The following is a 13,620-nucleotide window of genomic DNA, read 5'->3' as shown; positions in this document are numbered from 1 at the left end:
TCGTGGCGTTTAAACAGTTTTCAATGTGTTATCTAATATTTCACTGGCCACTGATTAACGCCGACAGTTTCCCGTCATTCTCATCTCGCGCAGCACCGAGGTTCGACGCCGGCGACGCCACCGGTGGCGCTCAACTCGCCAGCAGTGTGAGACGCCTGGCAGCTGCCAGGGCGCTGTTTTCGTTTCCCGCTGCGCAGCAGGAGTCGCCTTGCGTGCCGCGCCGCGAAAGCGTGAGTCATGTGCATGATGCAGCAAAAAAGTAAATCTGGATACAACACACCACATCCTAATGAAATGAGGAGGTATTCGCCCAGAAAGGCATGTAGGAAACGCCCACATACCAAAAGCGCTGGGGCTTAAAGCTCACGGGAGCACTAATTGGCCAGCAGTCGAGATAAGCAAGAGACGATCAGAGTATTGGCGGAAAAAAGTTTAGGGAAGAAATGGATAGGACTAGACATACAGAGGTAGATATTGAGGTTTTAGGAAGAGACGATTGGCTAAGGAGACAAATACAAGAATGATATACTGGGATATAGATATCTCTATAGATTACTTGATTGGCACAAGCAGGCTGGGGGACTATTTGTCGCCAGCTCGTCTCGAAGAGGATGCCAGCAAATCATCATCATCATCATCATCATCATCATCATCATTATCGTCGTCGTGCCAATATGTTACATCCGTGCGTAGTCAGAACATCAATCTAGGAGTCAAACCGCTACGTCAACTCTTGCTAACGCTGTCAATACACCACCCTACGTGCGGAAATAACAAATTTATTTATTTATTTATTTATTTATTTATTTATTTATTTGTTTGTTTGTTTGTTTGTTTGTTTGTTTGTTTGTTTGTTTGTTTGTGCTGTGGCAGCACAAAGCCATTGATAGCGTAAGCGTCTTTCTCTCTTATTTCTTTCCTTCTTCATCTCACTCTTCGTGCTTCGAGGTGTGAAAGCAACAAAGTCACTGCGCCAGAAGAGTGCGCTAAGCACCTGACAGGCCACACGTCGCAGAAGCACTGACACATTGTTCTTTTTTTTTCCTTTTTTAGACGACGATATAACAACACATGTTTTCCCTCGCCAAAGTCGAGAAGTGTAGAAAATTCGAGAAACGTCCGGTAGAGTGCTCTCAACGGAGAATTTCTCTCTTCTTTTCTTTTATTATTATATGGTATTTAGGAGATGTTGTCGCCTTTAATTGCCGCCGGCTACTTCCTTTCACATAGGGACTAAAAAAAAGAATGACACATGACAAAAATATTGAAATCACAAACACACAAATTCCGGTAACATAAGTACACTAATGTCACACCAACTGAAAGACAACTCCAAATTATAATAACACAAGGTTCAGTCACGTAAGTAGACTAATACCCCATTAAAACTGGAAGTCCACTCAGAAACACAGCAACACGAATGTGCATATATGTGCACTAATATAAACACAAAGACTGGTCACTTAGCTAGACTAAAATAAGGGCACATAAGAAATCACGGATTAAATTCTTATGAAGTTACCTGAATTTCATAAAATTTCTCACGCTCTTCTGTTTCATTTTTTGCGATATCAATTATATGGACACTCCAGGCGCATTTCTGCCGTCGCCGTCGCCGTGAGGTTCCGTATGAGTGAAAGCGCGTGAGGGTGAGCGGGCGAACCCGGTTCAATCTCGCGTGCGCGAGCGAGGAACGCGGACCGGATACGTGCCCTCTCCTGTCCCGGGCGAGGCGGGGGGGGGGAGGGGAGGCGAAAGAGGAGGAGCGTTCTTCTCCGGCGGCTGGTAAGAGTGCCTTGATGTCCTCCTCGCCCGCCGCTCCGTACTGAGTGGAGACAACCGCGGCGTCTCTGCGGAGTTGGCCACGCGAATCGCGAACGCCGTAGTAGACGCCTTTGGCGGACGCTGTAGGGACCCCTTGCCGGCGCTCGTGTGTCTTGAAAGCGATCTGCGACTTGGCTAAAGTGCGCGCCCCGTGCGGACCTAATTTTCAAAGTGATCTGCGATGTTTGCAGAGTGCGCGTGGTGCCGGTAGCTTCGTATGCGCTGTGCTTTCGACGTTTGGTGTGCGTTGAACCGACAGATGCATGAACGTCAATTCGCTTGCTGCTGCGGCGATTCCTCACTTCGGAATTTTGGTAGCGAGTGTCCGCGCTCGTCGAGCGAGATGTGTTCGTGTATAAATGTGCGCGCTTGACACCCTGCTGGTTAATTTGGTTAAAACATGTTGGCGGTCTGGTTGGATTGAATCCATGATAGAATGTGTAAGCGCGACTCAACAAGGACGTAGAAAGAAGCAGACACACAATGACAGCGCTGTCTCTGTGTGTCTGTCTTTTTTTTTTTTTCGTCCTCGTTGAGTCACACTCACATATTCTATCATTGTTAATTTTATTGGTAAGCGAATGTTTAGAAGTCTGTACCGCCGATAAAACTAATATCCTTACTTCGTACAGCTATCTACTAATTTCCTATCGCAATGCGTGCTTCGCCTTTCGGGTGGAACTGCGAATTTTTTTCGTTGTTTGTCACTCTTTCTTTCTCTTGTGGATCACCTGACAGTTTACAACGTCGGAAACACTGGTTACAACCTTCCTTCACAATATTAAAATGATCGACCTGTTTGTTTAGAGTTGCTCGTGGGAAAACGGAAGAATAGCGCCGAACCGCTTCAGGCGCTTTGTGCCCTTTGTCCACCGTATTCTATAAAGAATGAAATGCAAATGCACCGATGAACATAATGTATAGGCAAGGGGAATATTCATGATTTTGAATACGAATCGAATATTACTCGCTACCTGCCCCTTCTATTTGGCTAGACTGTAAGAAACACTACAGACTACAAGCACAAATCCCAGGTAGTCATGTAGGCTTGCGCTTAACCGCAGTGTATAGAGAATGAAAGGCAAATGCATTGATGAAAATATTGCAGGGATGGATGAATAATCGAAGTTTCGAATACGAATCGAATATTACACACTAACTATTCGTATCTGCTACACAACTAGATTATACAGAATACAGACAAAATCACAGGTTGTCACGTAGGTTTCCGCCATGAAGCTGAAGACAAAGCTTGTACTACCCGTTTTGTTTCTGCATTCCTTCGAAAACTTTTGTCGTCGCTTCACTTCTGATAACTTGCGACAGTTAATTTGGCAGACAGAGAACAGCAACTTGTCAACGGTTTCGTTTTCTTCTCAACGTTTATTTCTATTTGCTTTTTCTTTCTTTTTTTTCTTTTGTATTCTTCTCGTTCGGGCATACACAAATCTTTGCGCCGGAGAACGTCGATGTAGCGTTTTGAAGTTTTCGTACCATACCAGTCATCCTGAATTACCCAGCAAGCACTCTTCGAATATGACCTTTACACAAACTTCTAAAGCAGCTGTTTTGCGAACATGCAGAGTCTGCTTGCGGCGTCCTGTCAGTTTTCATACTCAGAATTTGCATCACGCAGTGTTTCAGTTGCGAAACGCAGCGGGAAATGGAATTTACAGCTGTCAAATGAGAAAGCGCCTTGTCTCTTTTCCAATATGATGGAAATTTGCGTGCGCTGGGGGAACACTTCGTTTTCTTTTATTCAGACGATATACGCATTCTTTGGCGCTGTCACGTTGTTGTGTTGTATGCCATTGATTAAACAAATGTAGTTCAGTTCGACGCTCGCACCGTCGACGAGGGGGTAGTACAGCGTTGTAAGACGTCAGTGGTAAAGTGAGCAGCGCGAATTGAACGCTGTAACGCATTCGCAAAATGTTTACTCGCTTTGTCCACATTGCTTTTTTTCTTGAAGTGTCATTATAAAAGAACTACAGCGTAAAGGAAGTGCAACGTGGACAATAAGAGATAAAAAGAAAAAAAAGGAAATTTAGTCTACAACACAGTTCTTCAATACCGCGCAACAAACGCGACACACCAAAGCCAAAAACACGTAAATGCACAACGTGACAATTGTAGTGACGCAAGGAAATTTGGCAAGCACACTTAAGACTGGTTACGTGTTGGAATGCGAAAGCATTTTACCGTTTGTAGACCTCGGAACGACATGAACGCGCTCATTTTATGCGCTCATGACGTGGCACCACCTCCTCCCCATTGGCTGAGCCATCACGTGCGCAGTGACGCAAGCACTAGGCCACAGTGGGCCTTTGGTCAGCCAGATGGCTGCGAATCCGCCGCGGTCGCTTAGCGGCTATGGAGTTGGGCTGCTAAACAGGAAGTCGCGGGTTCGCATCTCGGCCGCGGCGGCCGCATTTCGACGGGGGGCGAAGACGCCCGCGTACTTCGATTTAGGTGCACGTTAAAGAACCCCAGGTTGTACAAATTATTCTGGAGTTCCCCCCACTACGGCGTGCTTTTTCATCAGAACGTAGAACCTCAAAATTTAATTTTTATTTTTAATGGTTGCGAAATGAGGTGTGCAATGACGCACGCACCGGGAACACCTTTAGTGAGCCAGAACCGTGAAGCTGCGTGGTGTACCGGAAACGTTCTCGTCTCGCATCCCGGAGGCCCGGGTTCGGTACCGGGTACACCAAGATCAAAATGCACCAAATTTTCATTCCAAAGCCATATATTTGGTGTGTTTACAAGAACCGCCCTCACAAATTTCACGTCGATCCGAGCACTTTTTGACATCTTTATGCCGTTGGCCATTTTTCGTAACATCTTTCGGTCACGCCGACGCCGACGGATTTTCGCGTAATGGGGTATATAATGCCTTCGCAGTAAAACAGGAACTGTCTGTAAGAAATCCCAGCCATAGTATGGGATTTCGGGAGAGGTGGCACGAGCTGGCACTTGCAGGCGCAACAAATGGTCCACGGTACTCAGGCTGCATTTAGAGACAGCCAGGGGACTCCAGAAAGCATGTTTCTTTGTGCGAGAGAGCAGGACAAGTTCGCTTGCGGCATCTGTCCTCACCAATAAAAATTGGAGGACGCTAAGCTTCGCCTTCAAGAGTGGAACGCGACAGCGTTCCCGTCGACCCGCCAAGGGGTGTAAGACAATGGGCTACGGCGCAGCGACTACGCGCCCCGCATCGGACGCGGTGAGCGTCGAGCAACGCAGCGTTCGGCGCGACAACGAAATGTGCGCCTGAGCAAGCGACGCACGCCTGAGCCTTAGAAACAGCTCGTTTCTAAGGCAACACCGCGTATCGCTCACGGCCAACGCCGCCGATGCCGACGCCGACGACACCGGCTTTTCTGCAACACGAGCTCCTTAACGCTGTCGCGTTAAAATTCGAAACGTCTGAGTGTTCTCGTGGGCAGGACGGGCAGCCTTGCCAGCGAGGTTGCTACCAGCAATATCATAATTACCAGGAAGCCAACCAAAGTTGACCAACCAAAGTCGTAATTTAGATGACGTCAACGTGGCATCTATTGTATAACGTAACGCAGTATCAACATTAATGTAACATAAACACATTTGGCAATAACACAAACTTCCACAACGGAGAAACTTCGCGTCTCCCCGGTTCCCAAGGTCAGCTGGATTGGTGTTTTCTTTTTTTCGTCAGAGACACCTATTGGAGCGTTTATTATGGCGAAAGCCTTCTTTGAAGACGCGGCGTGCAGTACAGAAAGTCACATGACCTCGCCCTCGCAGACACGCGCTCGTGTCACTGTTCGCGCGTTCGTCGTCTTCTTCCACAGCTGGTTCCGATTACCGGCCGTGGTTGCTCAGTGGCTATGGTGTTGGGCTGCTGAGCACGAGGTCGCGGGATCGAATCTCGGCCGCGGCGGCCGCATTTCGATGGGGACGAAATGCGGCCGTGCGACGAAATGCGACGATGGGGACGTGTACTTAGATTTAGGTGCACGTTAAAGAACCCCAGGTGGTCGGAATCCTCCACTACGGCGTGCCTCATAATCAGAAAGTGGTTTTGGCATGTTAAACCCCACAATTTCATTTTTTTTTAGTTGGCTCCGATGCCTCTCATCATGCCAACGAAAAAGGCAAAGTTAGTTAGGATAGAGTTAATTCAGGCAGTCACACCCACCACCTTCGGTGGAAGTCGAACCCACGACCTTTGGTGTTAATTAGGGCGAAGTTAAATGAGGTGACGTCAATTAAGGCACTCGAAACCACGACCTTTGGTGGCAGAAAACAAGTAATAAGAAGTAACAACGCCTCCAAATGAGAATTTTAAGCAATTTAATTGTCTCTTGAGCGTGCAGGCTTTCTCCTTCGCCCTCCTTGGCGTATGCTGAAGTGAATATCAATTTTTTCTTCAGTTGTTAATGGTCGTTTATTTTTTAGATCGAAAGCTCTACCCTTCGAGGTACAATTCAGTCCCAAACTTAATCTCGGCGCGCGTTCGACCTTCAGCCGCCGGCGCACAAGTGCGAAGGTTCACGTCATGTCACGTGATCCGCTACGGAAAGGCGTCGCAGCTGCGCTCGCTCGAGCCTCGCCGTTGTATACGACGTGACTATAGGCGAGCGGTTAAAGGGCCAAGTATAGTCCGACGTAGCGTGACCACGCGCACACGCTACGTCACGTTGGCGAGAACAACAGCGTCTACAGTTCGATCGATGGTTAATCTCAAACTTAATCTCGGCGCGCGTTTGACCTTCAGCCACCGGGGCACAAGCGTGAAGGTGTGGCGCCACGTCACGTGATCAGCTGCGCTCTCTCGAGCCTCGCCGTTGCGGTACAATGTGACTATGAGCGAGCGGTTAAAGCTCCAAGTATAGTCCGACGTAGCGTGAGCGTGCGCACACGCGCACGTGAGTGGCGCAGCCAACGTAACCGGACGCTGCCAGCGCGCCCCGACAGGCCCGGCGTCGAGCGACGCTCGTCCGCACGCCGATAACGTCGGACTACAAGCGTGCCTTAACAGCTGCTTCAGCGGCGCTTGGTCTCTCAGTCTCTCATGGATGAACCACGCGCCGGTGCGAGCTCGTCAACTCTTGGCAGCAGGCTGAATCTTAGCACTCTACCGATATAGCTCGTCGGGAAGAAGCCCTGAAGAACCGTGTCTAAGCATGTTTAACAGAGCTTTCGCTCGTATAATTATAGGTTCAAGCCCCCGACCAATCGGAAGACGGCTCCCCATAGCACAGGGACACACCCTCCACCTACAACGAGACTACTAAACACTACTATCTCAGCCGTGGAACCTACTTCGTTCCTCATCCGCGGCTCAGTAGAGCTCAAGCACTAACGCTCCGTCTACTACAAACGAATACGTATCCAAATCTGTCGCTCTTACATACAATCTATCCGGATACTTGCACCAATGGTACTTGCCGCGATCGTGGAGAAATAGCCACGTTAGACCACATGCTCTGGCGGTGTGTCCGGTCACGCTCTATCATCGATAACAGCTCGGCCAGATGGGAGGCGGTTCTCCGCGGCCCTCTCCTGGCTGACCAACTCTGGGCTGTCCGGCAGGCCCACGATGTGGCCTAGAGGCTCGGCCTTCCGGTTCCCACGTGGGAGCGGCCCGCTTCGTGAAGACTCACTATCTGCAGGGCTTCAATAAAGTTTTACCATACCATACCAAGACACGTTGAAGCCCAGCCACATTTTTTTAACAGTATGATAGGAGTTTAGGACGCGGTGCTTCTCTCTTGCTGCGGCCGCCTTATAATGAGCTCTAAACCTCATCAGCTGCCAGTCTGCAACCTTAAGACAGGTTACCATCCTTAAATTGTTCGCCGATGTGACAATACATAAAGATAGTTGCGCTCAGATCCACGTTCTCTTCATGTGCGATTCTAGAGTGCTTGTACCTTACATGTCACGTATATATTTAAAAAAGAAAGGGTTGTTGCGTCGCTGAGGAGGTTGCGGCACTTATCCTAGCCGCGATTGCCGCGTGTGTTCGGTGACTTCACAGTCAAGGCTGAAAATTGTACCTCGAACATTTGGTAACTCTGTATCCTGAAAACATGCTTTCAGGCTTGCAAGAAAGATTTAAGTATATAGTTACGAATCATTGGCAGCGATTGCAATGTTTAGCGTCGCGCTTGAAGTTCCCGGACAGTGTTCCAACTACACGCGGATGCATGCTGACATGACGTAGCACGCAAAGTGGTGGTGGTGGTGGCGAAACGCATTTATTAAGCAATATTTACAGAGAGGTGCTCGGGGAGAGGTCCCTAGTGGGTCTCGCCCTTTAGAATACTGGGCGGAGTCCCTAATTCCGGAAGCCCGTTGGCTGCGCAGATCCGCCGAACTAGGCCGTGTTAGTCGTCCCGCTGCGGTTCAAGGAGTGACGTCTTGGAAGCTATACTATAGGCGTCTCAGAAAGCTCGTGACCGGATGAGGATCGTCGCAAGCGGCGTTGAAGGCATCGCACCTCGATAGTGCGCGAGATGATAACGACTGGAAACCGTTAGGGCCAAACTACACGTACTTGCTTGCTGGTACGCGGGAAAGCTCGCGCGCGCGCACCTCACACACACGCGCAGATGATGCAGGACAGATCGTGCGCGTCGATCGAAACGAGGCTCGAGCACAAATATCTTTTTTGGGGGCAAATATCGGTACTCCGGCTGCCTCACGAAAAAAAAAATGCGAAACGATGTCCACCAAGGCGAAAATAGTGGGCAAAGTGGGCACGAGCAAGTGGTCTTGTTGGTTCGCACCGCCATTACTCGCGAGGCGCGGCAAACGCAAGGCGCGTGGGCGTGAGGTTTCCCGCGCCGGCAAGCGTACTTGTAGTTTGGCCTTGAGCGTTAGTCAGCCATCAGTGAAATATTAGATAACGTTAGCTTGAAGTTTTAAGTGTCTGTTACGCTCAGAGCCGTGCAGGCGAGTAGCAGCTCAACGGAAACGCTAGTGTGCTTGTAGAGGCTTGAGCGCAACTTTCCCGCTAGCAGAGGATGGCGGAACGCTACCCTGGCTCTGCCACCTAGTGCGATTCAGCGACTTCGTTTCGTCGTTGTGGCAGCCAGAGGCGTTCCGCGTCTCCGGAGGCCCTCTACCCCACTTGCGCCTTTGCCGCGCATGCGCCGTCTAGCGGGAGCGCACGGCAACGTCGGCGGCGGCCCCAACGGCGTATTTTGCGCCTGGATCGTCCGCATAATTTATACCGCAACGAAAAAAAATCCGCCTCCATTCCACCCTGTGAAAGTGGATGCACGGCGAAGTTGTAGCCGACGTTAGGCAAGCACCACCAACACAAGCGACGTATACGTCCTGCGCGCACGTACGTGTCCGGAAGCGAAGCACACATCCTCATTCTTCTAGGCCCTCCGCCAAGCGCAAGCCCATTTTTGAACTAAATGAATGTCTCAAAGTACACTGCGGCAGAAAGATGCGTGTAGCACGACTTACACGCAAGGGGCAGACATGATAGTTTCGGATTGTTATTCGAATATACTAGAAAACGTGAATCTGTAACGCGGAAACTCAAACACAAAGCCTTCCGGCTGCCGTTCGTTTTTTGGGTAAGCACGCCACGAAAAATCCTGGCCAACTATATATATAGAGGCTAACAGCTTCTGCGTAAAAAAATATGTATGAACCAACCCCAGTTGCTATACAAGAATGCGATTAGCATGGTGTACTAGGTGGTTATTAGGGGCACTATGTTGCACCACGTGTTGTGGGTGGTGTTGTCCTTACCACCGTGTCTCACCCGTGCATACTCGACCGTCAACCGCTGCTTCGAGTGCCACTTCCTCTTGGACCAGTTCGGAACCCCATGCAGCGTGTTCGACCAGAGGCGCAACTTCTCAACGACAGTGTCCCAAAACGCGAGCTGCCATGAGAGAAAAATGCGATAACGCTCCTCTTAGCCAACCATGTAGGTTTTTTTTCTTTTACCGCTCTGTCCAGTCGGCGCAATTCTACATCTCGGCGTATCCTTAACGGGTGAGTGTATACCTTCGCACGAGGGAATTACTGGCAATGAAGAGGCGTACCGACTGGCACGTCGGACGAGTGAGTGCAGAGTTCGTCCAGAAGTTTTGTGCCAACCTGATGATGCTCATCTACTGCTTCGCCGCCACTTACTGGAATGTACCCTGATAAGCGAATTTCAGCCAAAAGATCCTTTTCTCTATGTGTTCGTGGGCGTGATTTACATCGCTGCCTGAGAGATTTGGCACTGGACCTCCGCGCAGGGTTGGTCATGGTGGCTGAACCAGTTGCACCGATAAGGGCGAGGTGCTCAGTGACACCTGTGCTTCCGACGGGACAACAGGAACACTGAGTCATTTATCATTGGACCGTATCTGCCAAACATTACAAAGCGGTTTGCACTTTCCAATGACCACCGATCACTTGGCCCATACCATGTGCAACAATTGACGACATTATATTTCCCCGTTGGACGTGCATGCGAACGTGATCAAGCGCACTTAGCCATTCTATATTTTTGAAGGGGACAAATCTAGCCTCCCGATTGTGGCCTGCCATCTTGCTACCATTTTGCGCTAATTCATGGACTATTTGCCGAATGTTTAATGCCGCCCAATGAGTGAGCAACGTGCATGTATTTTTATCCGAGTATAGTTTATATGTTGGCGCAACACATAAAGTAAAACCCTGTGTTCTTTTAGAGCGTGACGCTCTTATTCACTCATGTTTAGGCCTCCGTACATTTGTTGCTAAAATGTGTTATGTCAGCAGGCGTGCCTGCAACCATCGTTTCCTCGTGCTTGTGGTTGAAACCTACGTGAGAGCTTGTGAATCTCCCCTGAGAACTACCACACTGTGCGTTTATTTGCCAACTAAATGCATTCTCTGCACTCATGCTGCAGCGCTTGCATGCATGGCTAATTTTATTTCTGCAGGCCCGAATCGCCCTTTTAAATGAAAGTATTCGTAATGTCGATTTATTGGATGGCACCACATCGTCATTAGGTATCCAGTGCGCATGCAGGTACACTATTTCCCAATAACGCTAAATTGCTGCCCGCAACATATTTCAATGCTGTTTTGCGAGACTGTTTGACCCATTTACGAATAAACGTCATAGCGACTATATGATTCCTGAACAGAGAAGGCACGTGTATAGGAACCTACTCACCATCTAATTACTGGTCTGCTTCACTTCATCTGGCCGATTATGCAATTTTCAGAGTTTTAACAACTTTGCGTAAGCTTTAAATTGGTGTATCACATTTGTCCGCGTCAGATCGTCTACCAGATGCAATTTTCAAAGTGGCGATATCTGTTTTTTTTTTTTCGCGCAATTTTACGTATTTGTAAACTTCTCGCTTCACTTAGTTTTAGCCTTGTCGTAATTTTGCTACGTTTATAGAAACATTATTGCTCTCAAAAAAAAAAAAAAGACTGCTTCCTTCAGTCGGCGAAATTCATATTTCTCTCTAGAATGCTATCAACTCATTTTAAATTGGTTCTGCAGATTTATAATGAGAGAATTTCTGCGTTTCGGGTACATATTATTCGGAAAATCGGAGTTGGCGTTGAGATACAGCCGTCCTCGCAATGCTTTTGTAAAGTACTCCAGCGCCTCGAAAATCACTGCTAATACATTTCTGAGACACTGCCTCCAGCCAAAGCATTTCAAGTTACGCTAAATTAAGAACACGACTGCTCGTCTGGGAAAATTTACGAATCGAATGGAATAAAATAAAGAATGCCTTTCGAATGCCAAACCCACAAACGCATATTGCTGCTTTCAATTTAATCTAGACTGGGTAAATTAAATCAGTTAAGACAACATTCAAATTGAATGTGACTAGGAGTAACAAAGGTTATTCGCTTCTCGTATTCGATATTCGGGTTATTCGGCTTCGCCTAATTAAAAGCTTACAGATAGAAAGCACTGCGCTTTTTCTTCTTCTGAAAAAAGACTCGTTCTTCAAAAAAATATCACTATTGTCAACAAGGTAATTTTTTTTACGGAGAGATGTTCTTTTTTCGTTCATAGATAAGTCCATGATATTTCTATTATGTTTTCGTCGCGCGTGTTCCTATGCAACATATGGTTATTGTCAGCACTGAATTAGGTGCGAATCTGTAGTTTAGCCTCGGACGCCTACTGCATATACCGCGTATCTTTATTACTTTTTTTTTCAGCAGCGGTGTTGTGCTTGTGCAAGCTTGATTGAAATGTGTGCCAGCATTTGCGTCTAAGAGTACAGAGATCCTGTCAAGGTGTCGCATGACAACCTTCTTGTCTCCGCTCGCGGCATTTCTTTTTTCACACCAACTCAGAAGAAAGGAACGGAAATAAATGTGAATCGAAACACTCCGGCTTTGCGCAGATCCAACGCGTATGCCGGAATCTTTCTTAATCGAAGCTTTCGTGAGGCGTTTCTGAGTAAATGCTACTCAACCAAACGCACCCGTTTCAATTGCCTTTACTGTAACGTATAGCAGCATGAAATGTTTCGATTTATGCGTCGCCACTCACGCAGTGTTCTTACCCAATCTTTATGTTTGCGTAATACACCGTTCACAAAAGCTGCGCCTAAGTGCATGCAAGCAGCATCACACTCCGAGACGTCGACATTGGTTCGAGGACGAAGGCGACCTTTGACGTTTATCGAGGGACGAATAAAGGTAAGGAAATTTGTATGCAAAGGTAAGCACACTGTAAACCGATCCACAACTTTTAAGGGGTCTTTGAGAGTGCAAATCGGTCTATAACTCCAGTACTTAACAACCGCAGGTTCCAAGGGTGCATGCTATAGACCAAATTGCACCCTTATACGTGCCAATCGGTTTCCGGTGTACGACGTAAAAAAAAATTGATACGTAAGGTTGATTACTGTTCACACGTTTCATTCCTGCGTCCGTGGCCATAATGGAGACTGGTCCGCGCGCCCTTGCTCTCACCCTTGCCATAAACAACGAGTTTCATACTTTCTACGCTCTGCTGTCTGGCTATTCGGCCAGACAGCAGCAGCAGCCATGGTCAGCAAAGGTGGGGAGGGCATGGAGAGAAAGCCTCGTACCATCTCAGGCAGAACGACTAACCAAAACCAAATCGGGAAGGCATACACTAAGCAAACTAGGAATGAATTACCATAATCTATACGGGGGAAAGAGGACGATAACGAGAGAAATTCGTGACAAAGTCCTAGTACCAAACCTACCCAAGAACATGAATCCAGGTTACAACGACGGCAGACGCAAGAGTAGAGCAGAGAAAGTGATCCGAAGCTTTGGGTCAGACGACAGAGCAACCTTCCTAGACGCGGCTGAATACCCACACAGAAATAGCTACGTAGCAGTTATCGCAGATCACACCCAAAAACCCCTTACAATCATATCAGTTAATAGCAAACATTGGGAAACAGCAGAGGAGGTAGCCATTGCACTAGTATTGATCTCCACTAATGCTCAGTACATCATTAGCGATTCTCAAGCAGCCATCAGAAATTATGCAAAAGGTAGGATCTCTCCTGAGCCATGGCACATCATCTGAGTCAATGAAGCAAAATTATCCAACGCAGAGAAGAACGGCAGGCAATTGCTCTGGTTCCCAGCGCATACGACTCCAGGCATTCCCGCAATCAACCTCAACGCGGTAGCACACCGCGAAGCTCGAGGTCTTACTTGCCGAGCTGAGCAAAGAGTTACTTCCATCGGTCAGGAGAACGCAGAGGAGGATATCTGGAGAGAAGAAGGTAGATTAACAAGATTTAGCGATATTACCAAATTCTATCAAATTCGGAGGCGAGT

Source organism: Dermacentor variabilis, chromosome 9 (genome assembly GCF_050947875.1).
Source record: "Dermacentor variabilis isolate Ectoservices chromosome 9, ASM5094787v1, whole genome shotgun sequence".
Taxonomy (NCBI): Eukaryota; Metazoa; Arthropoda; class Arachnida; order Ixodida; family Ixodidae; genus Dermacentor; species Dermacentor variabilis.
The sequence above is the reverse complement of the archived record's forward strand: the minus strand, read 5'-3'. Positions refer to the sequence as shown.